Below are 7,500 nucleotides of genomic sequence, written 5' to 3' on the forward strand. Positions count from 1 at the left end.
CCATACTGTCATAAGATATTTTACTCTGCATTCTCATTTCAAGAAGGTCTTATTTTTTCTTCTCCTCAGCGCTTTGGTTAAACTCTTCCCTGCCCAACATTTTATCTGCATTTACACCCATATCTTTCGCGGTATATTGCAGCAGGTCTTTCTCATTATTTATCAAATACTCAGCAAACGTTCTCCCTTTACTCCTTATACAATGGTCTATACTAATTAGTCCTCTGTCTGCGTTTGCTTTATGGGGTAGCACTCAATGCAGCGTCATCAACTCTCTCATCTTTCTATCCAGTGTTGATATTTCCTTCTTGGTCTATTTGAGGATGGACGCAATATATCTGACCACCGCAACTGTCCAGATATTCATTGCAGTAATAAATTTTTGGCATTCATATTGTTTTGTAACACCATCTTCAATTTTTTTTACACGCCTTGCTCACCCTGACTTTCATTTCTCTGCATAGAATGTCATCCAGCTCCGAAATCCCTAAATATCTATACCCACTTCCATCGAGTTCACCCATGGTCTCTCCTGGTGGTAACTGCAATCCTCTGCAGGCTACTTTCATCCCTCTTTTCATATTAAATACTGAGTATCTGGTAATACCAAATTCCATACCGATGTCCCTACCACATTTCTGAACTATTTTGGTTAAGGAATCTATATGTGTTTCAGATTTTCCGAACAATTTCAGGCCATCCATAAACAGAAGATGGTTCAATGATGGGCCTTTCTTCCCACAAGTATCACTGTTATGGATATTAATGAAATTACAAAAAGTAACTAGGAAACGAGTCGCCTTGGAAGATTTCCCTTTTAATATTAACTTCTCCAAGGAATACATTACTTCAGTACAATTTGGTTTTCTATTCTTTCATACAATGCATCAGAAAATATGTGATGCTGTTAGCAACACCCAACACCTGCAGGCATTCAACGATCCAAGAATGAGGCATCATATCATAAGCCTTCTTAAAGTCAATCCAAGCCATCGATTGTATGATGTTTTTACAATGCCTTAAAACTGTTTTATCGATGACCAAGTGATCCTTGGTACCCTCTGAACTCTTCTGTCATCTCTTTCCCCCCCTTGTTAGTATTTCTTCCTGTGCCAGAAAAGTGTATCTCTTTGCCGCACATATTCCAGTATCTTCCAGATTATATTTAGGCATGCTATGGGACGGTAGCTTCCCACAATATTCCCCTCTTTTCTATCTTTCATTACAAGTGTTGTCCGCTCAGTCACATGGGAAACTGTACCTTTCTGGACACACTCATTCAATTGGGCAGCTAGTCTTTCATGCACCGTGTGACATCTCTTCAGCCAGAAGCCATGAATCCCATCTGGTCCTGCGGCTTTCCAGTTGGGCACTTTACCCATTATTCTTTCACATCACCCGTGCTTATGACAATATTCCCTTCTTTCCTTCTTGTAATCTATCTTGATAGTTCCTATCCACATTGCATCTCTTTTATGCACCACAATTTTTCCTTATAATCTGCTCCAAAAATCCTTGGCTTGATTTGCATTACGTGCAACATTCTATCCATTGTCTCTTTCTAAATTTCGGAAGTATTGCTTCGAGTTATTTTTGAACAATCTGCTCTCCTCGAACTGCTTATTTCTGTTCACAAATCTTCTAATCTTCTTGCTTCTTGTCATGATCCTCTGTTTCAACTGTTCTATTACTGCATCAGGCCCGTCCTTCTGTATCTTCTCAAATTTTTCTCGGTAGATCTTTTTCCCATTTTCCATTTTCCTCTTTCCTAGATCTTGCCTTGCCCGCATTATATCCCTTTCAATGCATCGTTTCCACCATGGTTCTTTTGCTCCACTATTTTTTGCTCTCTTAAGTTGTAAGTTCTCCTCAACAAGTAGCGCAATAGCTCAGAGAAGGTTCCTTGTTTGTGTTATGTCCTCCATCTGGATGTATGGTATGACTGTATTTATTATTTGTGTTACTTTATTTATCATATTCCTATTTAGCCTTCTCATATTCATAGGGATTTTTTCTTCTGGAGCATTCATCAAGTCGGTGAGTCATCTTTAAATTATTATTATTTTTATTAATATTTTATTATTATTATTATTATTATTATTATTATTATTATTATTATTATTATTATTTTATTATTATATTATTATTATTCAGTAGTTTTATTTTTATAGGCTTGCTTTCACTTCACTACCGAGCACAGCTATGTGTGCCTTGGGTATGTGCTGTGATTTGTTGTGATGCTCTGATGGTTATTGTATGGAAAGTGTTCTGCGTAGGATGTTTGCAGTGCCTAGTAGTGCAATTTTCTGTATGTTATATGTGTTTGTAAGTCCTGGTGTTTTTGTTATGTATTTGTCTGAATATTTTTTTATCATGCCTAATGCACCTACTATGATAGGAATTGTTTCTGTTTTCAGATTCCACATTCTAGTTACCTCTATTTCCAGGTCTTTGTATTTGAGAGTTTCTCCATTTCTTTTAGAGACACGTGTTGTCATCAGCCGGTATTGATACATCAATTAGAAAGCATTTTATTTCTTCATGATCTCTGACAACTATATCTGGTCTGTTGGCCTTAATTTCTCTATCTGTGTGTATCGGCATATCCCAGAGTATGGTTGCTTCCTCGTTTTCTGTGACCTTTTCTGGTGTGTGCCTATACCATCTTTTTTCTGTTGTTATTCCATAATGTTGGCATAGCTTCCAATGTATGTAGGTTCCAACTCTGTCATGTCTGTGAATATATTCCTTCCTAGCCAAGACTGGGCAGCTAGAGATAATATGATTTATTGTTTCTTGTCCATCTTCACATATTCTGCAGTTACTTGTAATATTTCTTTTCATTACATGTTTTTGGTAATTTCTGGTGGGGAGGCTTTGGTCTTGTGCTGCAATTAAAAATCCCTCTGTTACTGCTTTGAGTCCTGAGCTTCTCAACCATTGCTGGGATTTTTCTTTGACTATTTCTTTTGCGTTTAGTTTAGTCCAGTATTTACCATGAAGGGGCTTTTCTTGCCATCGTTTTATCATGGTTCGTTGCTGTTCTATTTTTAGTTTGGATTTCATTTGTTTTATAGCTTTTGTTGTTTCTTCATCTTCTTCTTCTTCTTCATGTTTATTAGGTGGTAAGATTTCTTGTTTGTATTTGTCAGCTTCCTTAAATACTGAGAAATGTTTTTTGTTTTGCTCGTGTTTTGCCGCTATCTGGATCAGTTTTCCTTCCTTCTGAAGTAGATATTTTTGCAGTCCTATGGTGGTTATTTTATAGTAGTTTTCCAGCAGTATAAGGCCTCTACCACCTTCTATACGTTGTATATATAGTCTTTCTATGTCAGATTTTGGGTGATGCATCCTAGATCCTGTCAGTATTTTTCTTGTTTTCCTATCTATTTTGGTCAGTTCATTTCGTGTCCAGTTAAGGATTTGTAGCTGTAACTTATAACTGGGACAGCTAAAGTGTTGATACCTATTATCTTGTTTTTAGCATTGAGCTCTGTTTTAGTATTGATCTAACTCGTCTATATATTCTTTTTTTATTTTCTCTTCATTTGTGTGTGTTGTGTCTTATCTAGTTCATGGATTCCTAAGTATTTGTAAGTTTGGCTTTGGTCTAATTCTTTTATTTCATTGGTTTTATCTAGTGTGATGTTGTTGCTCTTAACTAGTTTTCCTCTTTTCATGGTTACTTTGGCGCATTTTTCTAATCCAAATTTCATATCTATTTCTTTGGTAAATCCATGAACTGTCTTTAATAGTGTTTCCAGCTGTTGTCATTTGCAGCGTATAGTTTTAGGTCATCCATATATAAAAGGTGGCTGATCGTTTTGCCGTAACATTTATATCCGCATCCAGTTCTATTTAGCATATCAGATAGAGGTGACAGTGCCAAGCAGAAAAGGAGTGGAGAGAGCGTGTCTCCCTGCAATATTCCTCTTCTAATGGGGATGTCTTTGGTTTTCATGAGTCCCTCTTTTGTTTGGAGGTGTAGGACTGTTTGCCATTTATTCATAGAGTGCTCTATGAATTTTATGATTGTTGGTGCTACTTTGTTAATGGCTAGTGTTTCGAGATCCATGTGTGGCGGATGCTATCAAACGCCTTTTTGTAGTCAATCCAGGCCATACTGAGGCATTTCTTCTTTCTGTGGTTGTCTTCAGTTATGGCTTTATTAATCATTAGTTGATCTTTACAGCAATTGAGCCTTTGCGGCATCCTTTCTGCTCTTCTGGAACAGTTTGTTTTCGTCCGGGTGCTTGTTCAGCCTTTGTGATATCACTGCAGTAAATGCCTTGAACAAGTAGGGAGGCAGGTTATTGGTCTGTAGTTTTCTGGTTTTTCTGTTTCATTTGATTTGGGAATTAAGATGGTTTTCCCCTTCGTGAGCCATTCAGGCATTGTCTCTGGCTTTGCTAGTACGTTGTTAAAGTTTTCAGCCAGCTTTTTGTGCATTCCTATTAGATATTTCAACCAGAAGTTGGGGATCTTGTCATGCCCAGGTGCCTTCCAGTTGCTTAGTCTTTGCAATGCCTGGGTGACCTCTTCAGTTGTTATGTGGGTCCAAAGTTGTTCAGATGCCGAGTTTGTTATTCTGATACTCCTTTTTTTTTGGTGGTTCGTTCGCCGACCATATTTCTCCCCAGAATTCTTCCAATTCTTCTGCCTGTGATGCTGCAGTGACTTCTATTTTATTTTTTCCCAGTTCTTGGTAGAACTTTTTGGGGTTGGAGTTGAACTTTTTGTTTTCTTCAAAGAAGCGTTGGCTTTTTCTTGTACCGGCGGATCCTTTGTGCTTTGGCAAGGATATCTTGCTTCAGCTTTTCTTTTATTTCAGGCAAATCTTTCTCTGTGATGTTATATTATTATTATTATTATTATTAATTATTATATTATTATTATTATTATTATTATTATAATTGTTGTTGTTGTTGTTATTATATGTTTGACTTTTGTTTTGTATAGTTTTTGGTAGGTCTTAACACACAAATATGTCGATTGAAACAGTCATATCTATGAGAAGGCATGATTTTTGTCTGAAGCCTTTCAATATAATGTCTGTCCTTTTCATCTATCTTTCTGTCAGTATGAACGGTGAAGTTCCAAAGGGGTGAGATGTGATCATTTTCAAGCACTGGAGGTGGTTTGTGTTCTCATCAGTCTTTACCATTGGGAACGTCCAGTTTTTTGCTAATTACCCGGTGAATATATTGCGCTGCTCTATTTATGCCTTTTGAAATACTCTTTAGGCACAAGAAGACTGCACATGAAGACAACATGATCTATTCGCATCTATCTTTCTGTCAGTTCTTTAATATGTTGACCTGGTAGCTTCTTGTAGGTAGGCATTGATCTTGGACTGCTATGATAAACCCTTCTGTTTCTAACTTTAAACCAGAAGACACTAACCATTGATGGGTAAGAGCTTTGTCAACATCGGCATTATTAGCTTTCTTTGAGTATTTGCTATTGGGAGATTGAAATTATTATTATTATTATTATTATTATTATTGTCATTATTATTATTATTATTATTATTATTATTATTGTTATTATTATTATTATTATTATATTATTATTATTATTATTATTATTATTATTATTATTATTATCATTATTATTATTATTTTCTTTATTATTCTGCCGAAGCCGATTTTCGAATCAGATTCCGAGAACTCTGCTGAGGATTCGTGCAGCTCCAAGCAACATGTCTTGCAGTGCGTGAGCTTAATTCGCACTCTTTAGTGTGTGTGTGTGTGTGTGTGTGTGTGTGTGTGTGTGTGTGTGTGTGTGTGTGTGTGTTGTGTGTGTGTGTGTGTGTGTGTGTGTGTGTGTGTGTGTGTATGTGTGTGTGTGTGCGTGCGTGTGCGTGTGCGTGTGTGAATTTGTCTGTGTGAGAGTGTGTGCAAGACGAGTGTGGTTAACTGTAAAAAAGCACTGGATGTCGTAGAAACTCCAGTACAAAACGTTACTCTTTACTCTTTTACTCTTTTACTTGTTTCAGTCATTTGACTGTGGCCATGCTAGAGCACCGCCTTTAGTCGAGCACATCGACCCTAAGACTTATTTTTCGTAAGCTTATTACTTATTCTATCGGTCTTTTTGCCGAACTGCTAAGTTACGGGGACGTAAACACACCAGCATCGGTTGTCAAGCGATATTGGTGGGACAAACACAGACACACAAACATATACATACACAGATACACAGAGATACAAACATATACAGACACACATACACAAGTATATACATACACACTCTACCTTTGTAATAAATGATTCTTCTGTTTCTTGCAAAACACATGCATATACAAGTACGAACATACACTCATATATATATATATATATATATATATATACACATGCATATATTTGTGGGTACATGTGTGTATATACATGTATATACACATGCACGTATGTGTCTCTGTTTGTGTATTATTTACGCATGTTTAAGGTTATCTGTCGTAAGTCGCATGACTCGGGAGCAAGAATGTCGGTATAAGAAACATAAAGTTGACATTTCGATTCCCAGACCGGGCTGTGTTGTGTTCTTCAGCAAGACACTTTATCTAACGTTGCTCCACTTCACTCGGTTGCAGAAATGAAATGCGACGTCATTGGCGCCAAGCTGTATCGCCCATTACTTTTACTTTAAATAATATCAGTGGCAGGGAGAAGAGAATCTAGTATTCATAGTTCACTGCTGGTCATCATTCTTTTGGAGTCGACATGTTAAGTACCAGCTTTGTCCTGGGCTCTTCTTTCTCATAACTCTTTATTTCGTGTCGCCTCCCTGCCTTTTCTAGAAACCGACTATAATTATATCTAGCTATAAATAGGCTCCGACAGGGCTAAATGTGATGAAGATAAGCCCTGTGTCCCAAAGGTACCTCCACAATTCCATTAAGTAGTTAAAAGGCCCGTGACCTGTGAAAATCCTACAGGTCTTTGGGTTTGGGGCTATTTCCACAACATAAGTGACTGAGATTATAAACCTTCTGAACTGGGTGCATGTCCATCGGAAGTTTCATTTCCTGACGCTGGTGGTTATTTTAATGTGAATGGATCAACGAGAAATGAGAGCAAAAATCATTGGGGGGGGGGGAAATGAGAGTTGTACTGATATAGATAAAGAGAGCGATCGTTAAGAGCATGTGAGGAGTGATAGGTGTGAGATGGAGCCATTACAGCAGAGATCAATGGAAAGGCAGGGAATATTGGCATAAAATATCTATAGTAAAACCACAAGGGTTGATGATGTGAGGAAAGAGAAGCCAAGTGCGATAAATGATGATGGCAGAGAGGTGGGAAATAAATAAGAGACTAGACAGTGCTTTCTCGTGACGCAGTGTTTCGTCACGAAATGTTATCATAAAAATTACACAGTGAAAAAAAATGGGATTAAATTTTCATCTAAATACACATCTTTCAAAAATTAGGGACAAATTTAAATCTTCAACTCCTCATCCTTCTTGTACCTCATCTCATGTAACTCATGCATTCCTTA

This window comes from Octopus sinensis, linkage group LG6, assembly GCF_006345805.1.
Source record: "Octopus sinensis linkage group LG6, ASM634580v1, whole genome shotgun sequence".
In the NCBI taxonomy this organism is placed as follows: Eukaryota; Metazoa; Mollusca; class Cephalopoda; order Octopoda; family Octopodidae; genus Octopus; species Octopus sinensis.